The sequence below is a fragment of the Eschrichtius robustus genome, unplaced genomic scaffold, assembly GCF_028021215.1.
Source record: "Eschrichtius robustus isolate mEscRob2 unplaced genomic scaffold, mEscRob2.pri scaffold_661, whole genome shotgun sequence".
NCBI lineage: Eukaryota > Metazoa > Chordata > Mammalia > Artiodactyla > Eschrichtiidae > Eschrichtius > Eschrichtius robustus.
In genome coordinates, this window is record NW_027175536.1 from 102,030 (window position 1) to 117,868 (window position 15,839).

The 15,839-nt window shown below is 54.6% G+C and overlaps 9 non-coding genes across 9 annotated transcripts; all 9 read right to left on the reverse strand.

Moving 5' to 3' along the window:
• Window positions 1-15: 15 nt before the first annotated feature.
• Window positions 16-107, reverse strand: LOC137758145 (small nucleolar RNA SNORD116). The gene has a single exon (XR_011072814.1). It is a non-coding gene; the product is annotated as a small nucleolar RNA SNORD116 (small nucleolar RNA).
• A 389-nt stretch (window positions 108-496) lies between these two features.
• On the reverse strand, window positions 497-588 carry LOC137758098 (small nucleolar RNA SNORD116). The gene has a single exon (XR_011072769.1). It is a non-coding gene; the product is annotated as a small nucleolar RNA SNORD116 (small nucleolar RNA).
• Window positions 589-3,046: 2,458 nt separating this feature from the next.
• LOC137758116 (small nucleolar RNA SNORD116) lies at window positions 3,047-3,138 on the reverse strand. The gene has a single exon (XR_011072786.1). It is a non-coding gene; the product is annotated as a small nucleolar RNA SNORD116 (small nucleolar RNA).
• A 2,408-nt stretch (window positions 3,139-5,546) lies between these two features.
• LOC137758146 (small nucleolar RNA SNORD116) lies at window positions 5,547-5,638 on the reverse strand. Its single transcript, XR_011072815.1, has one exon. It is a non-coding gene; the product is annotated as a small nucleolar RNA SNORD116 (small nucleolar RNA).
• Window positions 5,639-6,027: 389 nt separating this feature from the next.
• Window positions 6,028-6,119, reverse strand: LOC137758099 (small nucleolar RNA SNORD116). Its single transcript, XR_011072770.1, has one exon. It is a non-coding gene; the product is annotated as a small nucleolar RNA SNORD116 (small nucleolar RNA).
• A 2,458-nt stretch (window positions 6,120-8,577) lies between these two features.
• LOC137758117 (small nucleolar RNA SNORD116) lies at window positions 8,578-8,669 on the reverse strand. The gene has a single exon (XR_011072787.1). It is a non-coding gene; the product is annotated as a small nucleolar RNA SNORD116 (small nucleolar RNA).
• A 2,408-nt stretch (window positions 8,670-11,077) lies between these two features.
• On the reverse strand, window positions 11,078-11,169 carry LOC137758147 (small nucleolar RNA SNORD116). The gene has a single exon (XR_011072816.1). It is a non-coding gene; the product is annotated as a small nucleolar RNA SNORD116 (small nucleolar RNA).
• Window positions 11,170-11,558: 389 nt separating this feature from the next.
• Window positions 11,559-11,650, reverse strand: LOC137758100 (small nucleolar RNA SNORD116). Its single transcript, XR_011072771.1, has one exon. It is a non-coding gene; the product is annotated as a small nucleolar RNA SNORD116 (small nucleolar RNA).
• Window positions 11,651-14,108: 2,458 nt separating this feature from the next.
• Window positions 14,109-14,200, reverse strand: LOC137758118 (small nucleolar RNA SNORD116). Its single transcript, XR_011072788.1, has one exon. It is a non-coding gene; the product is annotated as a small nucleolar RNA SNORD116 (small nucleolar RNA).
• Between the last annotated feature and the right edge of the window lie 1,639 nt (window positions 14,201-15,839).

The window sequence follows — 15,839 nt, forward strand, 5'->3', positions numbered from 1 at the left end:
TGGGAGCCACGTGCTGGACCTCAGTTAGGATGAGAAGATGGTAGGTATTGCTCATTCATTTTGTTTAGATTTTGAAGGAATGCATTTATGGGAGTCATCATCGATCCACGCAGCTGCTCAAAGGCTGGACGTGCAAAGTCGCGGATTGTCAGCAAGCTAAAACCTCTCAGCAGTAGGGAGCGGCCAGACTCGAGCCACGGGGCAGAAAGTGCACCCAAGTCTCAGGGCATTGGAGCTCGGGTTCCCCAGGAAGAGCCCGGAATGTGACGGGGTAGTCTCGCCGCACAAGTCCCCGTGGCCAAACATCTAGGTTTCTTCAAAGAAGTTCCGTTTACCCCCACAAGGTTTCTACCACGAACCTTGTCAAGCCAGAGGCGATGCCCTTGGGTCGTACAGAAAGCTATTGGCATTGGAGATATTCCAATGCCCAAACTGGCAGGGCAAACCCTTGCAGCAACTGGGTAACTTGCCCTGGCGCATTGTATTTTCGCCCCCGGGACTGTCAGTGACATGACCGCGGAGAAACCTGAGACCCATTCATTGGTTCAGAGTTCCAAGCAGTGCATTTATGGGAGTCATCATCAATCCACCTGCTCAAAGGCTGCACGTTCAAAGTTGCAGGCTCCACCGCAGGGCAGCCAACGATCTCAATCATGTCAGCAGTCAGGAGCGGCCAGAGCCGACCCACGGGGCTGCCAATGGAGCTAAGGATCATGGCATCGGATCTGGGGTGCCACTGGAGGAGCCAAGAAGGTGAGGGTGTAGTCTCAGGGCACAAGTCCCCGTGGCCAAACATCTAGGTTTCTGCAAAGAATTTCCACTCACCACCACAAGGTTCCTACGAGGATCCTCAAGTACTTCACGCCAAAATCACTCTGAGACTCTTTTGCCTCGACTTGCCTCAACTTGCCGCACTGTCCTCACTTCGCCAGGTTTCATGGACTATACAGAGGGCCCCATGCTGCTGCAGGTGTTTGTTCCCGGGCACTCCACCACCTGCCTCAGTGTGACAGAACACAGGGATGTTTGAGAAAAGTGAACGGGGGCACAGAGGCAAAGGGTGATACCGCCCAGCGAAGTGCGCTGCGATGTGCGCTATATCTCCCCTCAACATTTCATTTGCAGCCCATCATGTCTGTGTGTCCACAGCCAAACGTGAATGCATCATGGCACAGATGCCTTCAGAGTGCACGGGCATCAACACAAAGAGCACGGCCGTCCATCAAACCCCTGGTATGGGCCTTGAACTTCCCCGCCTGAGCCGCCTCCCCACCGACACAGCATAGGGATGTCATCCTGAACCGCTGAGACACCCTCAGGGGAAATGGGATTACTCAGCGTAAGAGCCACTGCCCTCTGGGGAACCAAACCACTCCTGGCGCATACGCTTCCACACAATGGACTCAGCCTCAAGGGGAAATGTGGTCCCTGAGATCTTCCACAAGGGAACGACCCTTGGACAAATGTCACGACCTCCAACAAAAGCAGCTTGTAGGGACCGGTGACAAATCGCACCAGAGGAACTCCTGGACTGAATAATGGAGATTCACCTGTAGCCATACTTCCTGGCCTGCTGCCAAGACTGGCAACCTACCCTTAGCCCACACACAAAGCTAATGGCACGGGAACCATTCCGATGCTCAACGCGGCGGGGAAACCCTTGCAACAATGGTGTAACTTGCAGTGGTGTCTGGCACTTTCACACTCTGGGCCCATCAGTGACGTGACATTGGGGAAACCGTGAGGCCCAGGTACTCTACAAGCAACTTGTTACCCACAGCCATGCAACGAGAGAACCCAGACAACAGCCTAGACACTTGAACCGGTATGATTTGTCTGGCCTGTGGCCAGGCTCGCCGGATACCACAGTCTCGACGCACCAGCGGGTGGCAGGAAAAATGACACCCACACCACACATCCTCTCCTGCCCTTAAAACTGTAGCCTTTCCTTGGCAACCGACTCCCTTGTTTCTGCATGGTTGCGCCCAATGACCTCCTAGTAGAGCTCCAATCCTCAGGGAACGCTATGTGGGCCGGGTATAGAAATGATGCTTGGCTGTCCTCAGGAACACCTTCACATCTTCAACACAGGGGGAACGTGGCCAGACAGGGACAAAACACCCCAAGGCCTCTAAATCGGCCCCCATGAGAAGACACCATACTGTGCCATGAAGGCAACCTTTCGCTGGACAAGGACCCGCCATGAAGCAAATCGACCAAGGAGAGGAAAGAGGCGGGACAGTCCACAAAGGTGCTCCCGTATTCTCTCCCTACACGTGCCTCCAGATGCTCCTGAGGGAATCCCAAATGTGTTCCGGGGACCCCATGGCCACTGTCGATCTATCCACCCACCAATAAACCTGTGGGCTTAGTCAGCCATCTCACGTGTCTCTTTCACTCGCCTTGCCTTACTCTCTCTCCACCGGGATCCCAACGTGTCACGGCAAGATGCCAGAGCCACCCCTCACCAAGGAAGCTTGCCGTGACCAAGCTTGACTAAGGCATTTTCCAGCCCCTTCACACAGCACACACAAGCAGGACACAACCCGAGGAGGAGCCATCAGATTGCCTAAACTCCCAGGAACACTGGCCCATTTGATTTCTCCCCTCATCAGGAGAAACCTAAATTGCATATGGTCTCCCAAGCAGAACATGACAAAGAAGCCTGGCCTAGGCCTGGAATCCTGTTCTGACCCTGAGCCTACAGACTTCTGTTTCTTTGAGGCCACAAGGCAATGACCAGCAGGTGGGGGCAGCCTGTAGAACACAAGCGCAGGTGGCAGAACCAGCAATGGCGCACGCTTCCTCTCCTACCTGCATGCTGAACCGTGACAGGGGACAGCAGTCCTGGCTAGACCAAGGAACAAAGAGACGGCAAGCTGTCCCAAGCCTTCCCACCTGCATTGGCATCCCAGGCTCCTTTCCCAATGGCTCTTCTCCCCATGAGATGACCACAACCCTCAACTTGAACAACGTGGCTGTGGACACCCACAGCCGCAAATGCAATGTGAACCTCTCCCTACTTTCCTTTTGGGAGCCACGTGCTGGACCTCAGTTCCAAAGAGGAGACGGTAGGGATTTTTCACTCATTTTGTTCAGATTTCCAAGGAATGCATTTGTGGGAGTCATCATCGATCCAAACACGGGCTCAAACGTTGGACATGCAAAGTTGCAGATTCCACCATGGGACGGCCAGCGAGCTGAATCATATCAGCGTACAGAAGTGGCCAGAGCCGAGCCATGGGTCAGGAAATGCAGCCAGTTCTCAGGGCATCAAAGCTCGTGTTCCCCGAGAAATTACCAGAAGGTGAGGGTGTAGCCCCGGTGCACACGTTCCCGTCGCCAAACCTTTAGGTTAAGCAAAGAAGTGTCCCTTACCGCAACAAGGGTTAAAGCAGGATCCTCATGGAATGCACGCCAGGACCCATCCGAGACTCCTTCGCCTGGCCTCGCCTTGCCACGCCGTCCTCCTTTCAACGGGTATCAGGGATTATACGGATGGCCCCAGGCTGCTGCTAGCATTCTTTCCCTGGCATTCCACCTGGCTCGGGTGAGAGAACACACGCAGGCTTGAGGAGGGTGCACGGGCACAGCGAGGGACAGGTCGATACCACCCAGTGATGTGTGTTCTATCTCTCCTCAACATTTCATTTGCTGTCCGTCTTGCCTGTGTGTACGCACCCAAACGTGAAAGCATCGTGGCACAGGCGCCTTCAGAGCATGCGGCCATCAGGACAAAGAGCGCCGCCGGCCAACAACACCCTGGTCTCGGTCCCTGAAATTCCTCTCCTGAGCAATCTGCCCCGCATCACAGCAAAACGATGTCTTCCTGATCCCCTGAGACACCCTCAGGACAACTGGGCCCCCTCAGCCTAAGAGCAAGTGCCCTCTTTGGCAACAAACACGCCCTTGGCACTTATGATTCCACACAGTGGACACACCCTCAAGGCGAGAGATCTTCCACAAGGGAAGGGCCCTTGGCCGAATATGACGACCTCCATCAAAAGCGGCTCGTAGGGACCCGTGACAAAGGGCACCTGAGGAACCCCTGGACTGATCAAGGGAGACTCACCAGCAGGCATACTTCCTGGTCTCCTGCCAAGCCAGAGGAACTTCTTAGGACCGCAACCAAAGCTAATGGCAAGGGAGCCATTCCAATGCCCAAAGTGGCGGGGCAAACCCTTGCAGCAACTGGGTATCTTATTGTACCACCTTGCACATTGTCTTTCTTCCCTTCAAGGACTAGACCTTGGAGAAACCATGAGACCCTGGTCCTCCAGAACCAACGTGTCACCCACAGCCGTGCAATGAGGGAACGCCTCCAACATCCTGGACCCTTGAACCGGCATGACTTCTCTGGCTTGAAGCCATGCATGCTGGAGATCACAGGCTCGCAGCACCAGAAGGCGGCAGGACAAAATGACCCCTGCAGCACACATTCACTCCAGCCCTTAAACCTGTAGCATTTCCTTGGCAGCCAACTCGCTTCTTTCTGCATGGTTGGGCCCAAAGACCTCCGGGAAGAGCTCCAAACCTCAGGGAATGCTATGCCGACTGGGCATAGCAATGACACTGGGCTGTCCGAAGGAACACCTTAACATCCTCAACATAGGGGCAAGGAGGCCACACAGGGACAAAACATCCCAACGGCTCCAAATCGGGCCCAGTGAGAAGACACCATACTGTGCTGTGAAGGCACCATTCAGTGGAACAAGGACCCGCCGTGAAGCACATTGAGAAAGGAGAGGAAAAGGTTGGGATGGTCCATGAATGTGCACCTGTGTTCCTTCCCTACACGGGACTCCAAATGCTCCTGAAGATATCCCAAAAGAGTTCCGGGAACCCTATGTCCACCGAACATCTATCCACCCAACAGTAAGCCTGTGGGCTTAGCCAACACTCTCACGTGTATTTCCCACTCGCCTTGCCTTCCTCTCTCCACCAGGATCCAGACGAATCCACCCCTCACCTAAGTAGCTTGATATCCCCTGGAATTGCCTAAGGCATTTTCCAACCTCTCCACACACAACACACAAGCAGGACACAACCCAAGGAGGAGCCAGCAGCGTCGCCCAAATCTGTGGGACGGTGGCCCATTTGATTTCCCCTGACCATCAGGGCAAATGTAAACTACATCCCACCTCCCAAGCTGAACATGACATAGAAGCCTGGCCTGGCCAGGACTCCTTCTCTGACCCTGAGTGCAGAGACTTCTGCTTCCTTGCGGGAACAAGGCAACGACCTGAGCTCGAGGGTGGCCTGTAGATCTCGAGGGGAAGCCAGAGGAGTACCAGTGGCTCACGCTTCCTTTCATACCTGCATACAGACCGCGGCAGGATATAGCAGTTTTGGCTAGACTCAGGTGCCCAGAGACATCAAGTTGTCCTTAGCCTTCCCATGTAGATGGACATCCCAGGCTCCTTTCCACATGGCTCTTTCTGCACGAGAAGCCCGCCACCCTCAACTTGAACAATGTTGCTGCACACGCCCACAGTAGCAAATGCGACATGGACCTCTCCCTAATTTTCCTTTGGGAGCCACGTGCTGGACCTCAGTTAGGATGAGAAGATGGTAGGTATTGCTCATTCATTTTGTTTAGATTTTGAAGGAATGCATTTATGGGAGTCATCATCGATCCACGCAGCTGCTCAAAGGCTGGACGTGCAAAGTCGCGGATTGTCAGCAAGCTAAAACCTCTCAGCAGTAGGGAGCGGCCAGACTCGAGCCACGGGGCAGAAAGTGCACCCAAGTCTCAGGGCATTGGAGCTCGGGTTCCCCAGGAAGAGCCCGGAATGTGACGGGGTAGTCTCGCCGCACAAGTCCCCGTGGCCAAACATCTAGGTTTCTTCAAAGAAGTTCCGTTTACCCCCACAAGGTTTCTACCACGAACCTTGTCAAGCCAGAGGCGATGCCCTTGGGTCGTACAGAAAGCTATTGGCATTGGAGATATTCCAATGCCCAAACTGGCAGGGCAAACCCTTGCAGCAACTGGGTAACTTGCCCTGGCGCATTGTATTTTCGCCCCCGGGACTGTCAGTGACATGACCGCGGAGAAACCTGAGACCCATTCATTGGTTCAGAGTTCCAAGCAGTGCATTTATGGGAGTCATCATCAATCCACCTGCTCAAAGGCTGCACGTTCAAAGTTGCAGGCTCCACCGCAGGGCAGCCAACGATCTCAATCATGTCAGCAGTCAGGAGCGGCCAGAGCCGACCCACGGGGCTGCCAATGGAGCTAAGGATCATGGCATCGGATCTGGGGTGCCACTGGAGGAGCCAAGAAGGTGAGGGTGTAGTCTCAGGGCACAAGTCCCCGTGGCCAAACATCTAGGTTTCTGCAAAGAATTTCCACTCACCACCACAAGGTTCCTACGAGGATCCTCAAGTACTTCACGCCAAAATCACTCTGAGACTCTTTTGCCTCGACTTGCCTCAACTTGCCGCACTGTCCTCACTTCGCCAGGTTTCATGGACTATACAGAGGGCCCCATGCTGCTGCAGGTGTTTGTTCCCGGGCACTCCACCACCTGCCTCAGTGTGACAGAACACAGGGATGTTTGAGAAAAGTGAACGGGGGCACAGAGGCAAAGGGTGATACCGCCCAGCGAAGTGCGCTGCGATGTGCGCTATATCTCCCCTCAACATTTCATTTGCAGCCCATCATGTCTGTGTGTCCACAGCCAAACGTGAATGCATCATGGCACAGATGCCTTCAGAGTGCACGGGCATCAACACAAAGAGCACGGCCGTCCATCAAACCCCTGGTATGGGCCTTGAACTTCCCCGCCTGAGCCGCCTCCCCACCGACACAGCATAGGGATGTCATCCTGAACCGCTGAGACACCCTCAGGGGAAATGGGATTACTCAGCGTAAGAGCCACTGCCCTCTGGGGAACCAAACCACTCCTGGCGCATACGCTTCCACACAATGGACTCAGCCTCAAGGGGAAATGTGGTCCCTGAGATCTTCCACAAGGGAACGACCCTTGGACAAATGTCACGACCTCCAACAAAAGCAGCTTGTAGGGACCGGTGACAAATCGCACCAGAGGAACTCCTGGACTGAATAATGGAGATTCACCTGTAGCCATACTTCCTGGCCTGCTGCCAAGACTGGCAACCTACCCTTAGCCCACACACAAAGCTAATGGCACGGGAACCATTCCGATGCTCAACGCGGCGGGGAAACCCTTGCAACAATGGTGTAACTTGCAGTGGTGTCTGGCACTTTCACACTCTGGGCCCATCAGTGACGTGACATTGGGGAAACCGTGAGGCCCAGGTACTCTACAAGCAACTTGTTACCCACAGCCATGCAACGAGAGAACCCAGACAACAGCCTAGACACTTGAACCGGTATGATTTGTCTGGCCTGTGGCCAGGCTCGCCGGATACCACAGTCTCGACGCACCAGCGGGTGGCAGGAAAAATGACACCCACACCACACATCCTCTCCTGCCCTTAAAACTGTAGCCTTTCCTTGGCAACCGACTCCCTTGTTTCTGCATGGTTGCGCCCAATGACCTCCTAGTAGAGCTCCAATCCTCAGGGAACGCTATGTGGGCCGGGTATAGAAATGATGCTTGGCTGTCCTCAGGAACACCTTCACATCTTCAACACAGGGGGAACGTGGCCAGACAGGGACAAAACACCCCAAGGCCTCTAAATCGGCCCCCATGAGAAGACACCATACTGTGCCATGAAGGCAACCTTTCGCTGGACAAGGACCCGCCATGAAGCAAATCGACCAAGGAGAGGAAAGAGGCGGGACAGTCCACAAAGGTGCTCCCGTATTCTCTCCCTACACGTGCCTCCAGATGCTCCTGAGGGAATCCCAAATGTGTTCCGGGGACCCCATGGCCACCGTCGATCTATCCACCCACCAATAAACCTGTGGGCTTAGTCAGCCATCTCACGTGTCTCTTTCACTCGCCTTGCCTTACTCTCTCTCCACCGGGATCCCAACGTGTCACGGCAAGATGCCAGAGCCACCCCTCACCAAGGAAGCTTGCCGTGACCAAGCTTGACTAAGGCATTTTCCAGCCCCTTCACACAGCACACACAAGCAGGACACAACCCGAGGAGGAGCCATCAGATTGCCTAAACTCCCAGGAACACTGGCCCATTTGATTTCTCCCCTCATCAGGAGAAACCTAAATTGCATATGGTCTCCCAAGCAGAACATGACAAAGAAGCCTGGCCTAGGCCTGGAATCCTGTTCTGACCCTGAGCCTACAGACTTCTGTTTCTTTGAGGCCACACGGCAATGACCAGCAGGTGGGGGCAGCCTGTAGAACACAAGCGCAGGTGGCAGAACCAGCAATGGCGCACGCTTCCTCTCCTACCTGCATGCTGAACCGTGACAGGGGACAGCAGTCCTGGCTAGACCAAGGAACAAAGAGACGGCAAGCTGTCCCAAGCCTTCCCACCTGCATTGGCATCCCAGGCTCCTTTCCCAATGGCTCTTCTCCCCATGAGATGACCACAACCCTCAACTTGAACAACGTGGCTGTGGACACCCACAGCCGCAAATGCAATGTGAACCTCTCCCTACTTTCCTTTTGGGAGCCACGTGCTGGACCTCAGTTCCAAAGAGGAGACGGTAGGGATTTTTCACTCATTTTGTTCAGATTTCCAAGGAATGCATTTGTGGGAGTCATCATCGATCCAAACACGGGCTCAAACGTTGGACATGCAAAGTTGCAGATTCCACCATGGGACGGCCAGCGAGCTGAATCATATCAGCGTACAGAAGTGGCCAGAGCCGAGCCATGGGTCAGGAAATGCAGCCAGTTCTCAGGGCATCAAAGCTCGTGTTCCCCGAGAAATTACCAGAAGGTGAGGGTGTAGCCCCGGTGCACACGTTCCCGTCGCCAAACCTTTAGGTTAAGCAAAGAAGTGTCCCTTACCGCAACAAGGGTTAAAGCAGGATCCTCATGGAATGCACGCCAGGACCCATCCGAGACTCCTTCGCCTGGCCTCGCCTTGCCACGCCGTCCTCCTTTCAACGGGTATCAGGGATTATACGGATGGCCCCAGGCTGCTGCTAGCATTCTTTCCCTGGCATTCCACCTGGCTCGGGTGAGAGAACACACGCAGGCTTGAGGAGGGTGCACGGGCACAGCGAGGGACAGGTCGATACCACCCAGTGATGTGTGTTCTATCTCTCCTCAACATTTCATTTGCTGTCCGTCTTGCCTGTGTGTACGCACCCAAACGTGAAAGCATCGTGGCACAGGCGCCTTCAGAGCATGCGGCCATCAGGACAAAGAGCGCCGCCGGCCAACAACACCCTGGTCTCGGTCCCTGAAATTCCTCTCCTGAGCAATCTGCCCCGCATCACAGCAAAACGATGTCTTCCTGATCCCCTGAGACACCCTCAGGACAACTGGGCCCCCTCAGCCTAAGAGCAAGTGCCCTCTTTGGCAACAAACACGCCCTTGGCACTTATGATTCCACACAGTGGACACACCCTCAAGGCGAGAGATCTTCCACAAGGGAAGGGCCCTTGGCCGAATATGACGACCTCCATCAAAAGCGGCTCGTAGGGACCCGTGACAAAGGGCACCTGAGGAACCCCTGGACTGATCAAGGGAGACTCACCAGCAGGCATACTTCCTGGTCTCCTGCCAAGCCAGAGGAACTTCTTAGGACCGCAACCAAAGCTAATGGCAAGGGAGCCATTCCAATGCCCAAAGTGGCGGGGCAAACCCTTGCAGCAACTGGGTATCTTATTGTACCACCTTGCACATTGTCTTTCTTCCCTTCAAGGACTAGACCTTGGAGAAACCATGAGACCCTGGTCCTCCAGAACCAACGTGTCACCCACAGCCGTGCAATGAGGGAACGCCTCCAACATCCTGGACCCTTGAACCGGCATGACTTCTCTGGCTTGAAGCCATGCATGCTGGAGATCACAGGCTCGCAGCACCAGAAGGCGGCAGGACAAAATGACCCCTGCAGCACACATTCACTCCAGCCCTTAAACCTGTAGCATTTCCTTGGCAGCCAACTCGCTTCTTTCTGCATGGTTGGGCCCAAAGACCTCCGGGAAGAGCTCCAAACCTCAGGGAATGCTATGCCGACTGGGCATAGCAATGACACTGGGCTGTCCGAAGGAACACCTTAACATCCTCAACATAGGGGCAAGGAGGCCACACAGGGACAAAACATCCCAACGGCTCCAAATCGGGCCCAGTGAGAAGACACCATACTGTGCTGTGAAGGCACCATTCAGTGGAACAAGGACCCGCCGTGAAGCACATTGAGAAAGGAGAGGAAAAGGTTGGGATGGTCCATGAATGTGCACCTGTGTTCCTTCCCTACACGGGACTCCAAATGCTCCTGAAGATATCCCAAAAGAGTTCCGGGAACCCTATGTCCACCGAACATCTATCCACCCAACAGTAAGCCTGTGGGCTTAGCCAACACTCTCACGTGTATTTCCCACTCGCCTTGCCTTCCTCTCTCCACCAGGATCCAGACGAATCCACCCCTCACCTAAGTAGCTTGATATCCCCTGGAATTGCCTAAGGCATTTTCCAACCTCTCCACACACAACACACAAGCAGGACACAACCCAAGGAGGAGCCAGCAGCGTCGCCCAAATCTGTGGGACGGTGGCCCATTTGATTTCCCCTGACCATCAGGGCAAATGTAAACTACATCCCACCTCCCAAGCTGAACATGACATAGAAGCCTGGCCTGGCCAGGACTCCTTCTCTGACCCTGAGTGCAGAGACTTCTGCTTCCTTGCGGGAACAAGGCAACGACCTGAGCTCGAGGGTGGCCTGTAGATCTCGAGGGGAAGCCAGAGGAGTACCAGTGGCTCACGCTTCCTTTCATACCTGCATACAGACCGCGGCAGGATATAGCAGTTTTGGCTAGACTCAGGTGCCCAGAGACATCAAGTTGTCCTTAGCCTTCCCATGTAGATGGACATCCCAGGCTCCTTTCCACATGGCTCTTTCTGCACGAGAAGCCCGCCACCCTCAACTTGAACAATGTTGCTGCACACGCCCACAGTAGCAAATGCGACATGGACCTCTCCCTAATTTTCCTTTGGGAGCCACGTGCTGGACCTCAGTTAGGATGAGAAGATGGTAGGTATTGCTCATTCATTTTGTTTAGATTTTGAAGGAATGCATTTATGGGAGTCATCATCGATCCACGCAGCTGCTCAAAGGCTGGACGTGCAAAGTCGCGGATTGTCAGCAAGCTAAAACCTCTCAGCAGTAGGGAGCGGCCAGACTCGAGCCACGGGGCAGAAAGTGCACCCAAGTCTCAGGGCATTGGAGCTCGGGTTCCCCAGGAAGAGCCCGGAATGTGACGGGGTAGTCTCGCCGCACAAGTCCCCGTGGCCAAACATCTAGGTTTCTTCAAAGAAGTTCCGTTTACCCCCACAAGGTTTCTACCACGAACCTTGTCAAGCCAGAGGCGATGCCCTTGGGTCGTACAGAAAGCTATTGGCATTGGAGATATTCCAATGCCCAAACTGGCAGGGCAAACCCTTGCAGCAACTGGGTAACTTGCCCTGGCGCATTGTATTTTTGCCCCCGGGACTGTCAGTGACATGACCGCGGAGAAACCTGAGACCCATTCATTGGTTCAGAGTTCCAAGCAGTGCATTTATGGGAGTCATCATCAATCCACCTGCTCAAAGGCTGCACGTTCAAAGTTGCAGGCTCCACCGCAGGGCAGCCAACGATCTCAATCATGTCAGCAGTCAGGAGCGGCCAGAGCCGACCCACGGGGCTGCCAATGGAGCTAAGGATCATGGCATCGGATCTGGGGTGCCACTGGAGGAGCCAAGAAGGTGAGGGTGTAGTCTCAGGGCACAAGTCCCCGTGGCCAAACATCTAGGTTTCTGCAAAGAATTTCCACTCACCACCACAAGGTTCCTACGAGGATCCTCAAGTACTTCACGCCAAAATCACTCTGAGACTCTTTTGCCTCGACTTGCCTCAACTTGCCGCACTGTCCTCACTTCGCCAGGTTTCATGGACTATACAGAGGGCCCCATGCTGCTGCAGGTGTTTGTTCCCGGGCACTCCACCACCTGCCTCAGTGTGACAGAACACAGGGATGTTTGAGAAAAGTGAACGGGGGCACAGAGGCAAAGGGTGATACCGCCCAGCGAAGTGCGCTGCGATGTGCGCTATATCTCCCCTCAACATTTCATTTGCAGCCCATCATGTCTGTGTGTCCACAGCCAAACGTGAATGCATCATGGCACAGATGCCTTCAGAGTGCACGGGCATCAACACAAAGAGCACGGCCGTCCATCAAACCCCTGGTATGGGCCTTGAACTTCCCTGCCTGAGCCGCCTCCCCACCGACACAGCATAGGGATGTCATCCTGAACCGCTGAGACACCCTCAGGGGAAATGGGATTACTCAGCGTAAGAGCCACTGCCCTCTGGGGAACCAAACCACTCCTGGCGCATACGCTTCCACACAATGGACTCAGCCTCAAGGGGAAATGTGGTCCCTGAGATCTTCCACAAGGGAACGACCCTTGGACAAATGTCACGACCTCCAACAAAAGCAGCTTGTAGGGACCGGTGACAAATCGCACCAGAGGAACTCCTGGACTGAATAATGGAGATTCACCTGTAGCCATACTTCCTGGCCTGCTGCCAAGACTGGCAACCTACCCTTAGCCCACACACAAAGCTAATGGCACGGGAACCATTCCGATGCTCAACGCGGCGGGGAAACCCTTGCAACAATGGTGTAACTTGCAGTGGTGTCTGGCACTTTCACACTCTGGGCCCATCAGTGACGTGACATTGGGGAAACCGTGAGGCCCAGGTACTCTACAAGCAACTTGTTACCCACAGCCATGCAACGAGAGAACCCAGACAACAGCCTAGACACTTGAACCGGTATGATTTGTCTGGCCTGTGGCCAGGCTCGCCGGATACCACAGTCTCGACGCACCAGCGGGTGGCAGGAAAAATGACACCCACACCACACATCCTCTCCTGCCCTTAAAACTGTAGCCTTTCCTTGGCAACCGACTCCCTTGTTTCTGCATGGTTGCGCCCAATGACCTCCTAGTAGAGCTCCAATCCTCAGGGAACGCTATGTGGGCCGGGTATAGAAATGATGCTTGGCTGTCCTCAGGAACACCTTCACATCTTCAACACAGGGGGAACGTGGCCAGACAGGGACAAAACACCCCAAGGCCTCTAAATCGGCCCCCATGAGAAGACACCATACTGTGCCATGAAGGCAACCTTTCGCTGGACAAGGACCCGCCATGAAGCAAATCGACCAAGGAGAGGAAAGAGGCGGGACAGTCCACAAAGGTGCTCCCGTATTCTCTCCCTACACGTGCCTCCAGATGCTCCTGAGGGAATCCCAAATGTGTTCCGGGGACCCCATGGCCACCGTCGATCTATCCACCCACCAATAAACCTGTGGGCTTAGTCAGCCATCTCACGTGTCTCTTTCACTCGCCTTGCCTTACTCTCTCTCCACCGGGATCCCAACGTGTCACGGCAAGATGCCAGAGCCACCCCTCACCAAGGAAGCTTGCCGTGACCAAGCTTGACTAAGGCATTTTCCAGCCCCTTCACACAGCACACACAAGCAGGACACAACCCGAGGAGGAGCCATCAGATTGCCTAAACTCCCAGGAACACTGGCCCATTTGATTTCTCCCCTCATCAGGAGAAACCTAAATTGCATATGGTCTCCCAAGCAGAACATGACAAAGAAGCCTGGCCTAGGCCTGGAATCCTGTTCTGACCCTGAGCCTACAGACTTCTGTTTCTTTGAGGCCACACGGCAATGACCAGCAGGTGGGGGCAGCCTGTAGAACACAAGCGCAGGTGGCAGAACCAGCAATGGCGCACGCTTCCTCTCCTACCTGCATGCTGAACCGTGACAGGGGACAGCAGTCCTGGCTAGACCAAGGAACAAAGAGACGGCAAGCTGTCCCAAGCCTTCCCACCTGCATTGGCATCCCAGGCTCCTTTCCCAATGGCTCTTCTCCCCATGAGATGACCACAACCCTCAACTTGAACAACGTGGCTGTGGACACCCACAGCCGCAAATGCAATGTGAACCTCTCCCTACTTTCCTTTTGGGAGCCACGTGCTGGACCTCAGTTCCAAAGAGGAGACGGTAGGGATTTTTCACTCATTTTGTTCAGATTTCCAAGGAATGCATTTGTGGGAGTCATCATCGATCCAAACACGGGCTCAAACGTTGGACATGCAAAGTTGCAGATTCCACCATGGGACGGCCAGCGAGCTGAATCATATCAGCGTACAGAAGTGGCCAGAGCCGAGCCATGGGTCAGGAAATGCAGCCAGTTCTCAGGGCATCAAAGCTCGTGTTCCCCGAGAAATTACCAGAAGGTGAGGGTGTAGCCCCGGTGCACACGTTCCCGTCGCCAAACCTTTAGGTTAAGCAAAGAAGTGTCCCTTACCGCAACAAGGGTTAAAGCAGGATCCTCATGGAATGCACGCCAGGACCCATCCGAGACTCCTTCGCCTGGCCTCGCCTTGCCACGCCGTCCTCCTTTCAACGGGTATCAGGGATTATACGGATGGCCCCAGGCTGCTGCTAGCATTCTTTCCCTGGCATTCCACCTGGCTCGGGTGAGAGAACACACGCAGGCTTGAGGAGGGTGCACGGGCACAGCGAGGGACAGGTCGATACCACCCAGTGATGTGTGTTCTATCTCTCCTCAACATTTCATTTGCTGTCCGTCTTGCCTGTGTGTACGCACCCAAACGTGAAAGCATCGTGGCACAGGCGCCTTCAGAGCATGCGGCCATCAGGACAAAGAGCGCCGCCGGCCAACAACACCCTGGTCTCGGGCCCTGAAATTCCTCTCCTGAGCAATCTGCCCCGCATCACAGCAAAACGATGTCTTCCTGATCCCCTGAGACACCCTCAGGACAACTGGGCCCCCTCAGCCTAAGAGCAAGTGCCCTCTTTGGCAACAAACACGCCCTTGGCACTTATGATTCCACACAGTGGACACACCCTCAAGGCGAGAGATCTTCCACAAGGGAAGGGCCCTTGGCCGAATATGACGACCTCCATCAAAAGCGGCTCGTAGGGACCCGTGACAAAGGGCACCTGAGGAACCCCTGGACTGATCAAGGGAGACTCACCAGCAGGCATACTTCCTGGTCTCCTGCCAAGCCAGAGGAACTTCTTAGGACCGCAACCAAAGCTAATGGCAAGGGAGCCATTCCAATGCCCAAAGTGGCGGGGCAAACCCTTGCAGCAACTGGGTATCTTATTGTACCACCTTGCACATTGTCTTTCTTCCCTTCAAGGACTAGACCTTGGAGAAACCATGAGACCCTGGTCCTCCAGAACCAACGTGTCACCCACAGCCGTGCAATGAGGGAACGCCTCCAACATCCTGGACCCTTGAACCGGCATGACTTCTCTGGCTTGAAGCCATGCATGCTGGAGATCACAGGCTCGCAGCACCAGAAGGCGGCAGGACAAAATGACCCCTGCAGCACACATTCACTCCAGCCCTTAAACCTGTAGCATTTCCTTGGCAGCCAACTCGCTTCTTTCTGCATGGTTGGGCCCAAAGACCTCCGGGAAGAGCTCCAAACCTCAGGGAATGCTATGCCGACTGGGCATAGCAATGACGCTGGGCTGTCCGAAGGAACACCTTAACATCCTCAACATAGGGGCAAGGAGGCCACACAGGGACAAAACATCCCAACGGCTCCAAATCGGGCCCAGTGAGAAGACACCATACTGTGCTGTGAAGGCACCATTCAGTGGAACAAGGACCCGCCGTGAAGCACATTGAGAAAGGAGAGGAAAAGGTTGGGATGGTCCATGAATGTGCA